Below are 17,592 nucleotides of genomic sequence, written 5' to 3' on the forward strand. Positions count from 1 at the left end.
ATTTATTGATCTAGATTACTCACATCTTCCTCCATCCACTGACTAACAGTTTCGTCAAACTTAGGATCCTTAAAACTGACATGTTCCTGCAAATACATTTTGTACTGTACCGAGAAAAACAGTTGCGTAGTTCACGAGTCGCGGTTTTGGGAACCCCAGCATGTGACAGCTACATGTGTCAACAACAAACATAGAAGGCGATAATGCAATAGATATCAAAACGTTGTAGGGCATGCGATTTAGGGTGAGTTGAAATATCAAATTTGGTAACAAAGTTAAATTTAGTGACTTGGCTTCCCTATATTTCAGGAACCACTGTAGCCATTTACATGAAACTTTTGCAGAACATGAAACTGTATGTTCTGAGTCTACTGAACTACAATTTTTTAATTACACGGTTAAAGTTTTGTGTACTTTTTGTACGTTATCGTAAATAATTTTAATTATATATAACATTATGTTTTTCTTTTATTTCAGTAGACTCGGTACATGTATGTTATTACTCCATCAAAATTTGAATACTCTGCTCGAAGTGGTTTCCGAGATTTAGGAAGAAAAGCAACAGAAAATGTAAATTTTCAGGAACGGCTTCTAAAGTTTCGGAAGACTGTAACTTACTTAATATATGCTTAATTTTTTATTTTTAGTTACTTAGAAGCACCTTGCACCATACTGTATATCATCCTCGTGATCTTTTTCCAAGTTTTTTCTTCTTTTCATCTTTCTCGGCTCCTTAGTGGCCAACTGTGCTACATACTCTGCTTTATCACTGCGAAACTTGTTTATCCGTTCTAGTTCTCTGACGCAGTTTGCGCCAGGATTAATTCGCATATGCTGTAGCACTTTCACCCTACCAATGTTGCCATCATTAAAAGCAATAACACCATTACTGACCCCCCACTTTAGTGTCTTCATTCCAACAAAAACACTGTTTGGTAATCGAGTCCATATAAAACTACTGAATGACTCATTGGGATTTTGACCATGCAGACACTTCTTCAGTAATTTAGGATTTGCCATGTCTCTGTAAAGAGATTTTATGATATCCATGACTGCTGCTGGGATGGAATGTTTATGGCTGTATGAACTGTTTGAGTACTGGGCATTGCGGTAATTGCACTATGAATCAGGTCCAGGAGAGCAAAGGTGGTGTACTGGTTTTTCATCAGTTGACAGTCTGTGGAAGAAGGTAGCCCATACTGCCTGCTTCATTTTCTACAACTCCTCAGTATTATTTCTAATGACCATCCCGTAATACTGTTGTAATTCATCAACCATTTTGTCTGTCATCCTGCCTCTTATGGTTTTACCATCAGAAAGTTTCTTGTCCCTCAAACTTTGTTTCAGCTTCCTCAACCTGGTGGCCATCCTCTTCTGGACATGACCTTTATAACACAAAAATCCACAACTTTCTACATAAAAAATTACCGGTTTTATTAGATTCTGAAGTTAGACACTTAGAAATTTTAACATTGTAAACCAGTGTAGATTATATTTAAAAAAGAAAAAAAATACTTTCCATGTAAGTTTATAAGTGATATATATATATCATTTTATTCGAAAAATTCCAAATTTTATAATGAGATAAAAATCCGAAAATGTAAAAAAAAATCTTCCGTTCTAACTCCCCTTAAGGAGGGTAGGGGATGTAGAAGGGTTGCTATGTAGGGTGTTTCACAATTCATGTTACACACTTCTAGAGGCTGTAGAGGTGATTTACTAGATCAAGTTTTACTTACGAGCCCGTGTCCGGAAACGTTAGCAAACGACGCTACTGAGCGTCAGAGTTATAGCTGCCGGCGCCTGTAAATGTATGTTTCTACCGGTTGATTCCGTGTTGATGTTATAAATTTTCAAGGATGATAGAGAAGGATAAATGTATAAATTTGAGGTAAGGGTCCCTGGTTCGGGAATGAACGAATCGAAAGTTACAATGAAAGGTGGCTACACTGAGTCACAGCGCCAGAGATTGCGCTAAAGATTATTATTCCGCCGCCTCCACTGGGCGCAGTAGTAGTTCAGAGGATGTCGAGAGCAGTCATTGTTCTGTTGGGCGAGAGAGTAGACGATCTGAGTGTTGACTGAAAAGTTGTACTGTTCAGTTGGTGTAACGTATAGATGGAAGAAGATGCAGTTGTCAGAATATATTTGAGAAAGGAGATGAGCTTTTGATTTCTGATGCTCGTGTAATGGAGTACATAATGAGGTAAAAAGGTATTACAGTTTTCTTTAATAACAATCCCTCTTGCTCACAGGTACAGCCAACAAAGCATCTGGTTCAAAAATGGTTCAAATGGCTCTGAGCACTGTGGTACTTAACTTCTGAGGTCATCAGTCCCCTAGAACTTAGAAGTACTTAAACCTAACTAACCTAAGGACATCACACACATCCATGCCCGAGGCAGGATTCGAACCTGCGACCGTAGCAGACGCGCAGTTCCAGACTGAAGCGCCTAGAATCGCTCGGCCACACCGACCGGCAAAGCATCTGGCTCGTGTTCATTTATTAGACTTGTAATTCTGGTTTCTATGTGCAACTATAGTATTTCTGGTTTTTCAATTAGTTCATTGTAAATGGTGTTTAAAATATTTTGTCGTATTGAGAAAGAATCGATCCAGATACATGTACGTTGAGTCACACTACCACACACAGAACAGTTACACTTGTGCGTTGTTGTTTCGTAGCTTTTATAGTTGCAGGGGACTTAATTAATCAGTTGTGTTAATGGAAATTCCTTGTCATTCTTTATTTTTATTTTATGCAGTCAGATTGCGTGCTAATACTAGTCAGGGCCAACCGGTTACGCGACGTCGTAACCGGTCACACAGCTGGAAAAATTATTGCATTTATTCATTAATATTAGTCATTTCTTTTTAATTAAACCCCCTTGCAACAAAGGAAAATCATTCTGATACCTCTGACAGTGGAATACATGTACCGGTTCTGTTGTTGCTAGGAATGAAGGGTAAGCAACTTTCGTAAGTGATCGTGCGGACTAAAGTAAGAAAAAAGCTTTAGTAAACACGGGCTATAGGACATGTTCAGTAAAGGCGACGGGTTTCACGCTGGCTAAGATGAACAAATGCTCATAGTCCCTCATGTACACATTTTAGAGCCCACGTTAACTGAACATTTTTTCCTTGTTTTGGTCCACACAACACCTCTGGAAGTAGCCCACCCTACAATCTTGGCAACAACAGCACCGGTACATGTATTCCACTGTCAGAGGTATTAGAACGGTTTTCGGTTATAACTTTCTACTCGTTCGTTTCCGGTATAGAGGCCCCTACTTCAAACTGGTACATTTACGTTTCTCCATCATCCTATCACACTGTATATACTTGTTAACTGTCTCAATATTTCTAGAGCACTCCCATACTTTTAGCCGTCGTTTACACCTGCGTCTACCTCTCTCGACGACGACGAGGACACATTCGTGTTGTATTGTGACGCTTTCTTGGCGTCGCTTCCTGCAACTTGCCGTCCCTGCGTCGAACGCTATGCTTTTCACTAATTGCACCACAGGGCTTCATGCGATTAATTGCCGACGTTTCCAGAATTATTTAACACGATTCCCTTTTCTTACTGGTGCCTTTTCTTATCAAACTAAGAAATTATGAAGGAGGAGCGTTTGGCTTCCTTCCTCGTCGAAGTGCGTGCCGCGGTTGACTTTTGCCATGTACGGTTGGTTTTATTTAAAATTACTACTCAGACTGAATGACTGGAGAGGCAGAAAATTGCTGCCACTAGATAGCCAAATCCGTCCTCAATAGCAGCAGGCGATCTGCCTAGCCCAATGCTCCTATCTTCGGTATGGTCGTAGCGTGCCCTGGATATTCGTGGAACCAGTCAGGAAGTCATCATCGTCATTTTTTACATTATTTTAGTCATTAGTCTGTCCCTGATTTTTTTACCGCTTTGCATTTCTTTCATCTCTACCGTGCCACCATAACAAACGCCTGCTACGCCGTGTGGTTATGAAACTACACTCCTGGAAATTGAAATAAGAACACCGTGAATTCATTGTCCCAGGAAGGGGAAACCTTATTGACACATTCCTGGGGTCAGATACATCACATGATCACACTGACAGAACCACAGGCACATAGACACAGGCAACAGAGCATGCACAATGTCGGCACTAGTACAGTGTATATCCACCTTTCGCAGCAATGCAGGCTGCTATTCTCCCATGGAGACGATCGTAGAGATGCTGGATGTAGTCCTGTGGAACGGCTTGCCATGCCATTTCCACCTGGCGCCTCAGTTGGACCAGCGTTCGTGCTGGACGTGCAGACCGCGTGAGACGACGCTTCATCCAGTCTCAAACATACTCAATGGGGGACAGATCCGGAGATCTTGCTGGCCAGGGTAGTTGACTTACACCTTCTAGAGCACGTTGGGTGGCACGGGATACATGCGGACGTGCATTGTCCTGTTGGAACAGCAAGTTCCCTTGCCGATCTAGGAATGGTAGAACGATGGGTTCGATGACGGTTTGGATGTACCGTGCACTATTCAGTGTCCCCTCGACGATCACCAGTGGTGTACGGCCAGTGTAGGAGATCGCTCCCCACACCATGATGCCGGGTGTTGGCCCTCTGTGCCTCGGTCGTATGCAGTCGTGATTGTGGCGCTCACCTGCACGGCGCCAAACACGCATACGACCATCATTGGCACCAAGGCAGAAGCGACTCTCATCGCTGAAGACGACACGTCTCCATTCGTCCCTCCATTCACGCCTGACAAGACACCACTGGAGGCGGGCTGCACGATGTTGGGGCGTGAGCGGAAAACGGCCTAACGGTGTGCGGGACCGTAGCCCAGCTTCATGGAGACGGTTGCGAATGGTCCTCGCCGATACGCCAGGAGCAACAGTGTCCCTAATTTGCTGGGAAGTGGCGGTGCGGTCCCCTACGGCACTGCGTAGGATCCTACGGTCTTGGCGTGCATTCGTGCGTCGCTGCGGTCCGGTCCCAGGTCGACGGGCACGTGCACCTTCCGCCGACCACTGGCGACAACATCGATGTATTGTGGAGACCTCACGCCCCACGTGTTGAGCAATTCGGCGGTACGTCCACCCGGCCTCCCGCATGCCCACTATACGCCCTCGCTCAAAGTCCGTCAACTGCACATACGGTTCACGTCCACGCTGTCGCGGCATGCTACCAGTGTTAAAGACTGCGATGGAGCTCCGTATGCCACGGCAAACTGGCTGACACTGACGGCGGCGGTGCACAAATGCTGCGCAGCTAGCGCCATTCGACGGCCAACACCGCGGTTCCTGGTGTGTCCGCTGTGCCGTGCGTGTGATCATTGCTTGTACAGCCCTCTCGCAGTGTCCGGAGCAAGTATGGTGGGTCTGACACACCGGTGTCAATGTGTTCTTTTTTCCATTTCCAGGAGTGTAGTTGATTTGATGGGTTGAAAACACAAAACGTATTTTTGGTTGTGGTTTTAATTTCTTTTTTGTGTTTCTAAACAACTGGAATTTAGAATCACAAGTCTGTAATAACGTTAAATGCATATGTCGTTTGACACTATTGGCTGGAAAAATCTCACCGGACGGGTTCAGCCACCCAGTGGAAAGGTGTTCTCCTCCCTTGCTTTGAGAATATGTGAGAATTGTGACTTATGTGTATTTGTGGAGTGAAAGTGAGTGTAATGGATGCGTGTATAGTGTAGTGTTGTGTTTCATTAACGCACTGACGGAAAAAAAATCTCTACATCAACAAGGACTTGTGTGACATAAAGGAAAGTTGGTAGGCATGCTCCTGCATCTGAAAGATGATGCCCATTCAGATTTCGCTCCAGTCGCATCAGTGTGGTGTTAGTAGAGCCACCATGAAGACGCAGATCAGGTTTGCTTGAACGGGCGCTGTAACGGTCGTGGGCGTTCATTACCTTTGAGACTGGCTATGGTGAGTCGATGTTAGGTAAGAACGCCTTTAAGGTGATAAAGACGCCACTATGAATACCTCACTGAGTTTGAATGAGTTCGTGTAATAGTGCTACGGGAAGCTGGCTGTTCCTTCTGCGATAATGCAGAAAAACTTGACAGAAATGTAGCCACTGTACAAGAATGCTGGCAGCGATGATCACGAGAAGGTACGGTCGCAAGAAGACCGGACTCCGGTTGTCAACTTGGCACTACCTTGAGGGAAGACCATCGTTTTCAGCGTATGGCTCTGGCAGATCGTATTGAATCTGCAGCGGCAATCTGAGCAGCAGTTGGCACCACAGTGACACAACGACCTGTTTCAAATCGGTTACTTCAAAGACATCTCCGAATCAGATACCCTGTAGCGTGCATTTCACTGACTGCAAACCACCACCATTTGCTACTTCAGTGGTGTCAAGCAAGATCTAATTGGTGGGAGACGGCCACTGTGGCCGAGCGGTTCTAGGCGCTTCAGACCGTAACCGCGCTGCTGCTACAGTCGCATGTTCGAATCCTGCCTCGGACATGGAAGAGTGTGATGTCCTTAGGTTAGTTAGGTTTAAGTAGTTCTAAGTCTAGGGGACTGATGACCTCAGTGCTTAGAGCCATTTGAACCATTTTCATTGATGGGCAGAGTGAGGGTCTGATGATAGGTGATTCTGCCTCGGTGCCAATGATGTTCGTACTTTGGTTAGGAGAAGGCAAGTTGGGGGCCTGCAACCAACCCGTCTGTGTGCTGGACACACTGGATCTACACCTTGAAACGTCCCCTTAGAAAAATTAATGAATTACTGTGCTGATAAACGCCTTACGTTATTTGATTTTCAAACCGCTGAACAAAACTGAATGTAAAAATGGTTCAAATGGCTCTGAGCACTATGGGACTCAACTGCTGAGGTCATTAGTCCCCTAGAACTTAGAACTAGTTAAACCTAACTAACCTAAGGACATCACAAACATCCATGTCCGAGGCAGGATTCGAGCCTGCGACTGTAGCGGTCTTGCGGTTCCAGACTGCAGCGCCTTTAACCGCACGGCCACTTCGGCCGGCTAACTGAATGTACACAGACATTTCTCTCTTTACTTATTCTGATCATCACTAAACTGACACACAATATTTTTAGCGCAACGCAATCTGACTTTCAAAAACCCCTACAAAAGAGTGGCCCTGACTAACAATAACCTATACCTTTCATGAATCACTTACCTCACAAAAATCTTCGTTACTCGAACTACTGCAATACAGCGAGCGCCAATACTACCAGTTAAATAAAAGATTCTAACTACTGAAGGCACTAACTACTGATAGGCATAGTTAGCAATTGAAAGATTTTGATAGAAAACAAACTGTATTTACCTTAATAGTGTTCAAAAGTCATAATATATATATCGGTTCATGACATCCAGACTTAGAAATTTACTATATCTGATGGACACACGTCCAGATCATCAGCTCTCAAAACTCCGCCATCTCTCTCCCCACATCCACCACTGCTGGCGGCTCACCTCCAACTGAGCAACGCTACGCGCTGTTAACAGCCAACAGCCCAACACTACAATAGCGAATATTACAACAATGCCACCCAGCCACAGACTGCACACAGCACAGCCAGTGATTTTAATACAGAACGCTACGTGACGTTACCAGTATAAAAACATAAACAGCCTACTTACAACCTGGAGTTATGATCTGGTGTGCGAAGTCGTATGATATCAGGAACACTCTCGTGAGTATCCCACACACTCTGACTGCCAATTTGTACGTCAGTCTGGTGATTCAACCTTTTGTACTGCCATTCATTAACAGCATTCCAGGGGGTGTTTGCCAACAGGATAACGCTAGACTACATACCGCTTTTACGGAGTGTCGACATGTTACTATGGACTGCTCAGTCACCAGATCTTTTTCCAGTCGAGCACATATGGCACATTATCGGACGACACACAGCATTAACCGCCGCTGCATTGACCGACGAAGTGCAATAGGCTTGGAACTCCATCCCACAAACTGACATCCGGCACCTGTACAACACCTTGCATGCACGTTTGCGTGCTTGCATTCAACATTCTGGTGCTTACACCGGTTATTAATGCACAAGCATTTCGCATTTTCAACGGATTATCTCGCCAACTGCTGGCGGGATTAGAACCGGTTTACTTCCGAGTCGAGTTCCACCGCAACGGCGTACGTTAACGACCTCGGCTACGAAGGCAGGTATTTGTAATAATGATATCTGGAAAATTTCGTCTGATCTATTCTAATTCTGAATTCTGAAGCTCCCGTCGACTCTTCGGAGCGTAGCAGTGGGAATGTGGACAGTAGGGGAAGGGAGGTGGGGGGATAGGGCCACATAGACTCGCACGGGGCGAAGATCCGAATCTAGCATTTCTCCTGCTTGTTAGTGTAGAGTGGCAGCCCTGCATCTTCAGTTGAGAGCTTTTATGGTGGAAGATTCAGGTGTGTTGTGTTAGTGGTTTGCACTTTGAAGCTTTCGAGATATAAGGTGGATTACTTCTTTGGTACTTTCGAACTAAGTGTTTATCAAGTAGTTGATGACTGTATGTCTGCTATTACAAAATCCCTAGGAATTACCGATATGTTGTATGTAAGTATACAACCTAACTCACGCTTTAAGCTTAGTTGTTAGTTAAACAAGTTGCCATATATGACAGCTGATACCAGAAGTTCAGAAATCAGTGGCACGGGGCAAAGATCCTACGACATAGCTGGGGCAAATGTCCACAGCCGTGCCTTGGTCCCAAAACGTTTGTCTTTTCTTTCTTCCGTTTCAGAGCTGAACGCGTAGGTTTGTTCACCACAGTTAATGGATCTTAATTTATAGTTCACTATTTCGCATCGACTGATTCAGTATTTAATAATGCTAGTTCAACTTCATGTTACAGAAAATACGTGAGAAAAACGTCCTCCACGCCGCTGTCTTCCAAAACGTCAGAGGGGGCTAAGACGCTAATAGAAAGTGGACCTTCCATTAGAAATACAGCTAAAAGGCTTGGATATAATGAATTCACACTACACAAAAGACTTGAAGTAGACTATAGCAGGCTTAGAAATGGCATCATTGCTGAGTTTCAAAGGAGTATGTTCTGAGACAGAGGAAACTGAATTGACGGAGTACTGAACGGTCTGGATGTGTGTTCTATAGCCTTACGTTTAAACACTTCCGGCATTTAGCGTATCCATTTGGCGAAAGTAATGGCGTAAACTACTCGTTGAATAAAGAAACTCAAGTGACAGGGAAAACTGGGGTCGCTCATTCATCGTTCGTCATAATTTAAGTTTGAGGTAACCGGAGAAAATCAGTATTCGGAGTATAATGGGGCTCAAAAAAGCACAAATGGAACTTTTTCCCTGCAACTTGGAAACTTTGCAGTTTAAGTATAATTTCCCTTCCCATCGTGTCTATAATGAAGACGAAACAGGAATACCGACCACAGCGGGAAAACTGCAGAAAAGTGTGACAAGAAAAAGCCTTATAATAATAATAATAATAATAATAATATGCAGAAACAGACACATACAAGATGATACCACAAATGCCTGAAGTGATAATTTTGCAACATGAAGTCACCCAAGCAATTAATTCTACTCACAATTGGAAAGTCCCTGGAAAAGATAAAATAGCAAATTTCTGGCTAAAGAAGTTCATCTCAACACATTCATATCTAACTAAATTATTTAACAGTTACATTGCAGACCCATGCACATTCCCTGATACACTTACAATTGGAATAACTTATCTGAAACCTAAAGATCAAGCAGACACAGCAAACCTAGCTAAATATCACCCCATAACATGCCTACCAACAATATACAAAATATTAACTTCAGTCAATACACAGAAATTAATGACACATACAACACAGACCAAAATTATAAATGAAGAACAAAAAGACTGTTGCAAAGGAGCACGAGGATGCAAAGAGCAACTGATAATAGATGCAGAGGTGACATATCAAGCAAAAACTAAACAAAGGTCGCTACACTACGCATACATTGATTACCAAAAAGCTTTTGATAGTGTACCCCACTCATGGTTACTACAAATATTGGAAATATACAAAGTAGATCCTAAATTGATACAGTTCCTAAACATAGTAATGAAGAATTGGAAAACCACACTTAATATCCAAACAAATTCAAATAATATCACATCACAGCCAATACAGATTAAGCGTGGAATATACCAAGGAGAAAAAATTGAAAAATACGTCCAACTGGCTGAGGAAGTCAAGGACATGTGGCATCAGGATAAAGTTGACATTATACCAATTATACTATCAACTACAGAAGTCATACCACACAATATCCACCAGTACATCAACGCAATACAGCTACATCCAAACTTCTATATACAACTACAGAAATCTGTAATTATTGATACATGTTCAATTACCCGAAAGTTCCTAAATGCAATGTAACATATATCATACAGTTAAAAGGAAGTCACGCTTGATCAAGGTCCGCGTCACTTTCCATTATTGACCAGACATAACGTCTGAGACCGGAAAGAGAAACAATAATAATACAGTTGGTTTCCAAGTGTTAAAATGTTTTGTATTTAAACAAGTGATGTGTTAGTCTCATGTTTTGGTGTTTAACACGATAACGATGATAGAGACATTGATGATGACGATTGTGATGAAAGTGATGATTTTGATACAGTAACACATTATACACATTGATAATGATAGTACATGACAAATACTGTAAATCTCCCGTACTCTGTTATAATAATTCCTTCTGTGTGGAATTTTGACCAATAACAGCATGATGTTTAGGTCAGGCCTGCGGTAAAGATTTGTTTTCTTCATTTGTAACATTTTGTTAAGTATAATTTTAATACGTCATACACGCAACATATGATATCGACTAAACTATGATCCTAAATGAACTGTGTGTGATTTTTAATGTTATGTAACCAAAAAAGCAGAAGGGAAAATTAGAAAATTGTTAAGTGCGCACTTTGCCACCTCTTATCCTAGAGATCAGAAATGGAAAGAGTACGGGTCCAATATTGAGGGCTCAGTACGTAAGAAATGAAGACGCCGCTGTTACACCAGTGCTTCACTGAAGAGCCAAAGAAAGTTGTACGCCTGCCTAATATCGTGTAGGGCCCCCGCTAGAAAGCAGAAGTGCCGCAACACGACGTGGCATGGACTCGACTAATGTCTGAAGTAGTGCTGGAGGGATCTGACACCATGAATCCTGCAGGGCTGTCCATAAATCCGTAAGAGTACGACGACGTGGAGAGCTCTTCTGAACAGCACGTTGCAAGGCAGCCAAGATATGCTCAATAACGTTCGTGTCTGGGGAGTTTGGTGGCCAACGGAAATGTTTAAACTCAGAAGAGCGTTCCTGAAGCCACTCTGGAGCCGTTCTGGACGTTTTTGGTGTCGCATTGTCCTGATGGAATTGTCCAAGTCCGCCGGGATGCACAATAAGCTTGAATGGATGCGGGTGATCAGACAGGATGCTTACGTACGTGTCACCTGTCTGATCTAGACTTATCCACGGTTCGATATCACTCCAACTGCACACGCCCCACACCACTGTAGATCCTCCACCAGCTTGAACAGCCCCTGCTGACATGCAGGATCTATGTATTCATGAGGTTTTCTGCATACCCATAAACGTCAATCCACTCGGTACAAATTGAAACGAGATTCGTCCGATGAGGCAACATGTTTCTAGTCATCAACAGTCCAATGTCGGTGTTGACGAGCCCAGGCGAAGCGTAAAGCTTTGTGTCGGATAGGCATCAAGGATACACGAGTGGGCCTTCAGCTCCGAAAGCCCATATCGATGATGTTTCGTTGTATGGTTCACACGGTGACACTTGCTGATGGTCCAGCATTGAAATCTGCAGCAACTTGCGGAAGGGTAGCACTTCAACCACTTTGAACGATTCTCTCCGGTCGTAGTTCGTCCCATTCTCGCAGGATCTTTTTTCGGCTGCAGCGACGTCGGAGATTTGATGTTTTACCGTATTCCTGATATTCACGGTACAGTCGTGAAATTGTTATACGGGAAACTCCCCACTTCATCGCTGCCTCGGTGATACTGTATGCCATCGCTCGTGCGCCGACTGTAACACCACGTTCAAACTCGCTTAAATCTTGATAATCTGCCATTCTAGCAGCAGTAACAGATCTAAGAGCTGCGCCAGACACGTGTTGTGTTATATAGGCGTTGCCACTGTCTGTTTACATGTCTCTGAATTTGAATATGCCTGTGCCCGTTTCTTTGGCTCTTCAGTGTATACAATAAATCCTTGGTTATACTTGCGAACACGTTTACTCCCTCTCGTTACTGCGCTGGGAGAGTCTACTTCCACTCGGCAAGACTAAAGCGACGAGATTAGTCCTATGTTGGCAGCACCGGAGACTTGCCAGCGTTCGTAGACGCAGAGTTCTAAGATTACGTCTTACGAGTTTGAAGTAAGTACGCGGAGCTCATTTATGATCTCTAGCGGCCTCTTCTTGGCGAATATTCCTTCGAGTGTGCAAGGATCCTGGAACGGAATCGATAGTGTCTTGAAAAGTGCTTGTAAGAAAAACAAAAATAAACCTAGGGTAATGGAATGTAATTGTATTAAATCAAGGCGTTCTGAGAGAATTTGATTAGGAAATGAGACACTAAGTATATCTATTCTGCTACCTAAGAAGCAAAAAATTGACCGTTACCGAAGTAGAGGAGATATTTAATTCAGAATGGCAATGTAAGAAAGGCATATTTGCAAAAGAGACATTTAACGTCGAATTTAAATTTATGTTATAAGAAATCTTTTCTGAAAATACGAGTATTTGTCTGGAGAGTAGCCTTACACGGAAGCGAAATCCAGTCGATGTACAGTACAGACAAGAAGAGAATGCAGTGCTGTAGAAGCATGGTGGCAATCAGATGGGTGGATAAGATAACTAATGAAGAGTTACTGCAAGGATCCTGGAACGGAATCGATAGTGTCTTGAAAAGCGCTTGTAAGAAAAACAAAAATAAACCTAGGGTAATGGAATGTAATTGTATTAAATCAAGGCATTCTGAGAGAATTTGATTAGGAAATGAGACACTAAGTATATCTATTCTGTTACCTAAGAAGCAAAAAATTGACCGTTACCGAAGTAAAGGAGATATTTAATCCAGAATGGCAATGTAAGAAAGGCATATTTGGAAAAGAGACATTTAACGTCGAATTTAAATTTATGTTATAAGAATTATTTTCTGAAAATATTTCTCTGGAGAGTAGCCTTATACGGAAGCGAAATCCAGTCAATGTACAGTACAGACAAGAAGAGAATGCAGTGCTGTAGAAGCATGGTGACAATCGGATGGGTGGATAAGATAACTAATGAAGAGTTACTGCGTTAGATTGGAGCGAAAATAAGTGATTGAGACAATTTGCCTAAAAGAAAGGATCAGGTGATAGGACATATCCCTAAACATCAAGAAATAGTAATTTCGTAATGGGAATAACAGTGGGCGGTGAAAATTGCAGAGGGAGACCAAGATTTGACTATAGTAACAAGAGTCATCCTATTGTTGTCTTCGCACTATAGTTCCTCAGTGTTGTATGTTTGCGGATGCTTGGAAATAGCGTAGCGTCGATTGCTCCTGCTCCACCGATGAACGAAGAACAGATTGAGATCCTCAGAGTTGTTAACATTCATCCGTTCCTTTCCCGTTTCGAAGGTGCCTACCCATAAGCATTTAATGTCTAATCCAAGTGGTGCTTTACCATGTTTCGTTTCTCCTGCGTATGTGAATATCCTGTAGATTTCTTTTACTTGCGATATGCTGAACTGAGTAAATCTAGACTCATGGAATCTTTTCCAAAGCTAGATACACCCTGCCCCATATAATTTAAATAATTAGTGCAAGACAGGCACTCATTTTTTATTGGTGAGATCTTTCTTGCGTTATCTGTGGCAAAATTTTAACGATATGCATCTAAACACATGGGGGTGGCGGGGTATTCTGATTTTCAACAGTCCACACGGGATCAACCATAAACCGACCTGTCAAGTCAAGGTCTACATCGCTCTTTCACGCAATATCACGACCCCGCTCAGGATTCACCTATTTGGAATCTTCTGATTTTCGATTGGAACTTGCACGATATGTCGATTCGACTGCGCGAAATTTTCTGAGGACAAGTCGTGGCTTGTAATAGGGCAAATAGCGTAAAAAATTTTCAAAATTTTATTTTCTGGCGCGCATCAGGTAATCATATGTTTCCTCCCAGGTTTTTTTCTTGCTATGTGAGTTTTTTTATCCATGTGTGTAATTTTTTCTCTGTCATTGTATTCTGGTGTTCTTCGTGGAGTCTGTTGTTTCACGGCGTTGCTAAATCAGAGTGGAAACTTTTGGAGGGCTACCTATACGTATGTTTGGTGAATCTATGTAAGTGTGAATTATTAGACAAAGACGATGAAACGTCTTCTAGTTGATGTGTTCAGTAGTGTCTCAGCAACTCCTTTTCTTTCCCCGGATGAATAATATGGTTACATTTAAAACGGAGGGTACTTGGCAGGTGCGTAGCTATCAAAAATATTATATTGGGACGTAGGTAGAGAAGAAACATCAGAAGACAGGAGATGTAGTGGATGTTTAAGAGATGTTAGGATTGCATAACTCATGATTTGTGCCTAGGACACCAACAGAAAAACTTAACTAGCTGAGAAGATAAGTTGCTATCCAAAAAGAGGAATTCCGTGAAGAATGAAAGGTACTTTGGTAATTTTATCGGAGAGTGATACTGGTGCTGTCAAAGGAAATTACCTGAGTTGGTATGGATTGAACCTTCCCTCATCTCTCTGTCCATATCCTATTCCTCCTTCTTTACATCTATTTCCTCCCCCCTTCTCCGCCCATTGTCTCCTTCGCCCTCTGTCTGATCTTATTTATTGTAATTACAAACGGAACCTTGACCGGGAAAATTGGAAATTTGTGGCAATTTCTATGGGACCAAACTGCGGGGATGATCAGAATGGTTCAAATGGCTCTGAGCACTATGGGACAACATCTGAGGTCATCAGTCCCCTAGAACTTAGAACTACTTAAGCCTAACTGACCTAAGGACATCACACACATCCATGCCTGAGGTAGGATTCGAACCTGCGACCGTAGCAGCAGGGCTGTTCCGGACTGAAGCACCTGGAACCGCTCGGCTACAGCGGCCGGCAGGGGGAGGGGCCTTCGGCCCCTAGGCTTACACACTACTTAACCTACCTTAAACTAACTTACGCTAAGGACAACACACACACCCATGGCCAAGGGAGGACTCGAACCTCCGACGGGGGCAGCCGCGCGAAACGTGGCAAGGCGCCCCTAGACCGCACGGCTACCCTGCGCCACGGAACCCTGACTGGGAATAAAAGTCAAAATGAGTGGGTAAATTGGTTGGAATCATCAGTACACAGGAAATGAGAGACATCTTTCCAGCCGCTGGATCTGTTAGGATAGTAGCTTTAAGGACAGTATTTCTCATGGGTTTAATCTACAAACACGTAGGATTATGAAGTTAGGAATGAAAACAACTTTACCGTTTTCTGTTAAAAATGACTGCGAAAAGGAAAACAAAGGTGCACATTTTCACACCACAGCTTAGTTGGTGTTTTTTATTCGTTCATCACAATGCTTGGTGATGAACGGTATTTTTTGTCTTTCCATCCGGAAAGAAAAATAATAGTGTCGACGTTTACAACCCTCGAGCACGCCACGTACAACTGCCCATTGGAAAACCATGGCAATTCTAGGTTATTCCCCACACTTGTAACAAATGGCCTAGTGATTTATCAATCGTCATAGCGAATACAAGGCGAACCGCGAACTGGACACGCTTAAAATGAAACGGCAAGTCGGTCGGAATCAGTTGTATTCTTGGAATCAGAACGTCCTCGCCTTTGAATTTTCCTATATTTATCGTTCGCCAAATCACGTTGTTCGTGAGAATCTTAACAACGTGTCTTGATCCATTGAGTAGTTTCGGCGAGGCTCAGACTGTGTAACATGTTGGTCTCCGAGCCGAGTTGCAAATTGTGTTGTGTAATTCCTGTAAAAACAATGAATTCAGGAATTCAACTTGATAATTGGGTCGACCTTCGTGTAGTTGGCTTGCTTTGCCCGTATGCCGTCCGATATTACGACACCTCGTTGGTGTTACTTTTTTCAAAGGAATAGACCACGAACTGAAATAAACTGAATGTTTGCAACACACCAAATACCACGAAATCATATCAGTTCAATCTTTGCAACCCACCAAAGATTGGATCACCACCGTTTGTCCCTCTGTTTTGTCGACGCTCCAAATTATTTTGTGCGTAAGCTCCTACTGAGCTAGTCGAATGTATCAATTGTTCCAGAGTCATAACATATAGATCGCGCTTGAGAGTTTCTTATTCGATTCGCCGCCAAACGCTGTTTACTCTCTTCGTCAGTCTCATTGACTCGACGGTCATGTAGTTGGTCTGCGTTGTAGTGCTGTCCAAAAGCCGCAGTGAGCCACTGTATTTTGCGCATAGTGCTTAGTCTAACCACCGGCACAAAATTTGGTAGCAGAGTGTGAATCCAAGATACCAAGGACCAGTCACAACACTTACGGGCCACAGTGCCTCAGAACAGGACACGACTGCTTTTTTACAGCCTACCCAACCGAATCAGTACATACATCCAGGCCACAGGGGATGCAACGTCATACTGATACGGTGGCTCATACTACCAATTTCTTTGTGAACTTGATTCCATTTTGTAATCACCCATATAACATAACATACCATCTCGAACCGCGAAATTATATCTGAAGAGTCAGAAGATGGCCATCATCAATGAGCAGGCAATATCACGGAAGATATAGCAACGATAATGAGGCAACCAACGAGAGGTTTTGTGGTTTTTAAAAAATAATTTATGTAGCAACGAGGCATTCGGCTTTGAATTTCGAGCAGGAATTGCCGTTTATATCTCTTTTTTTCGAGAAGAATGTGCTCCTCATTAAAATATACGTCCCCTTCGTCCCATAAACTGAAAATAAAACCTTTGTACGGCGACGTACCTACTTCAAATGGCTCTGAGCATTATGCGACTTAACTTCTGAGGTCATCAGTCGCCTAGAACTTAGAACTAATTAAACCTAACTAACCTAAGGACATTACACACATCCATGCCCGAGGCAGGATTCGAACCTGCGACCGTAGTGGTCGCTCGGCTCCAGACTGTAGCGCCTAGAACCGCACGGCCACTCCGGCCGGCGACGTACCTAGTAATATTGCCACTCCGTCAGGTATCAATACTTCCGGAAATACAAAAGCCCACGCCGTGAAGAAGATTAAAAATTCATATCTGCTGTTCTTTTAGAATATTTGGAAAGTGAAAAGTATATGACCTTCGTCAGTACAATGGTCAAATTTTCCAAATGTGCTATCAAATTGATATAAAAAGAAAAGTTATAGCCACAGTAATTGCAACAGAAATAGAGATTGGTAAAGAATCATCAGACTGCGTTTGGGTAGAAGTGGCAGCTGCAAGAAAAGCTACAAGACTTAATAAAAGGTGGTACTTTCTGTAGCATCACATGTATCGAAAATAACTGGTTATTCATTTAAATCATAAATAGTTCCAATGAATTTTTACATT

This window comes from Schistocerca serialis, chromosome 4 (genome assembly GCF_023864345.2).
Source record: "Schistocerca serialis cubense isolate TAMUIC-IGC-003099 chromosome 4, iqSchSeri2.2, whole genome shotgun sequence".
Taxonomy (NCBI): domain Eukaryota; kingdom Metazoa; phylum Arthropoda; class Insecta; order Orthoptera; family Acrididae; genus Schistocerca; species Schistocerca serialis.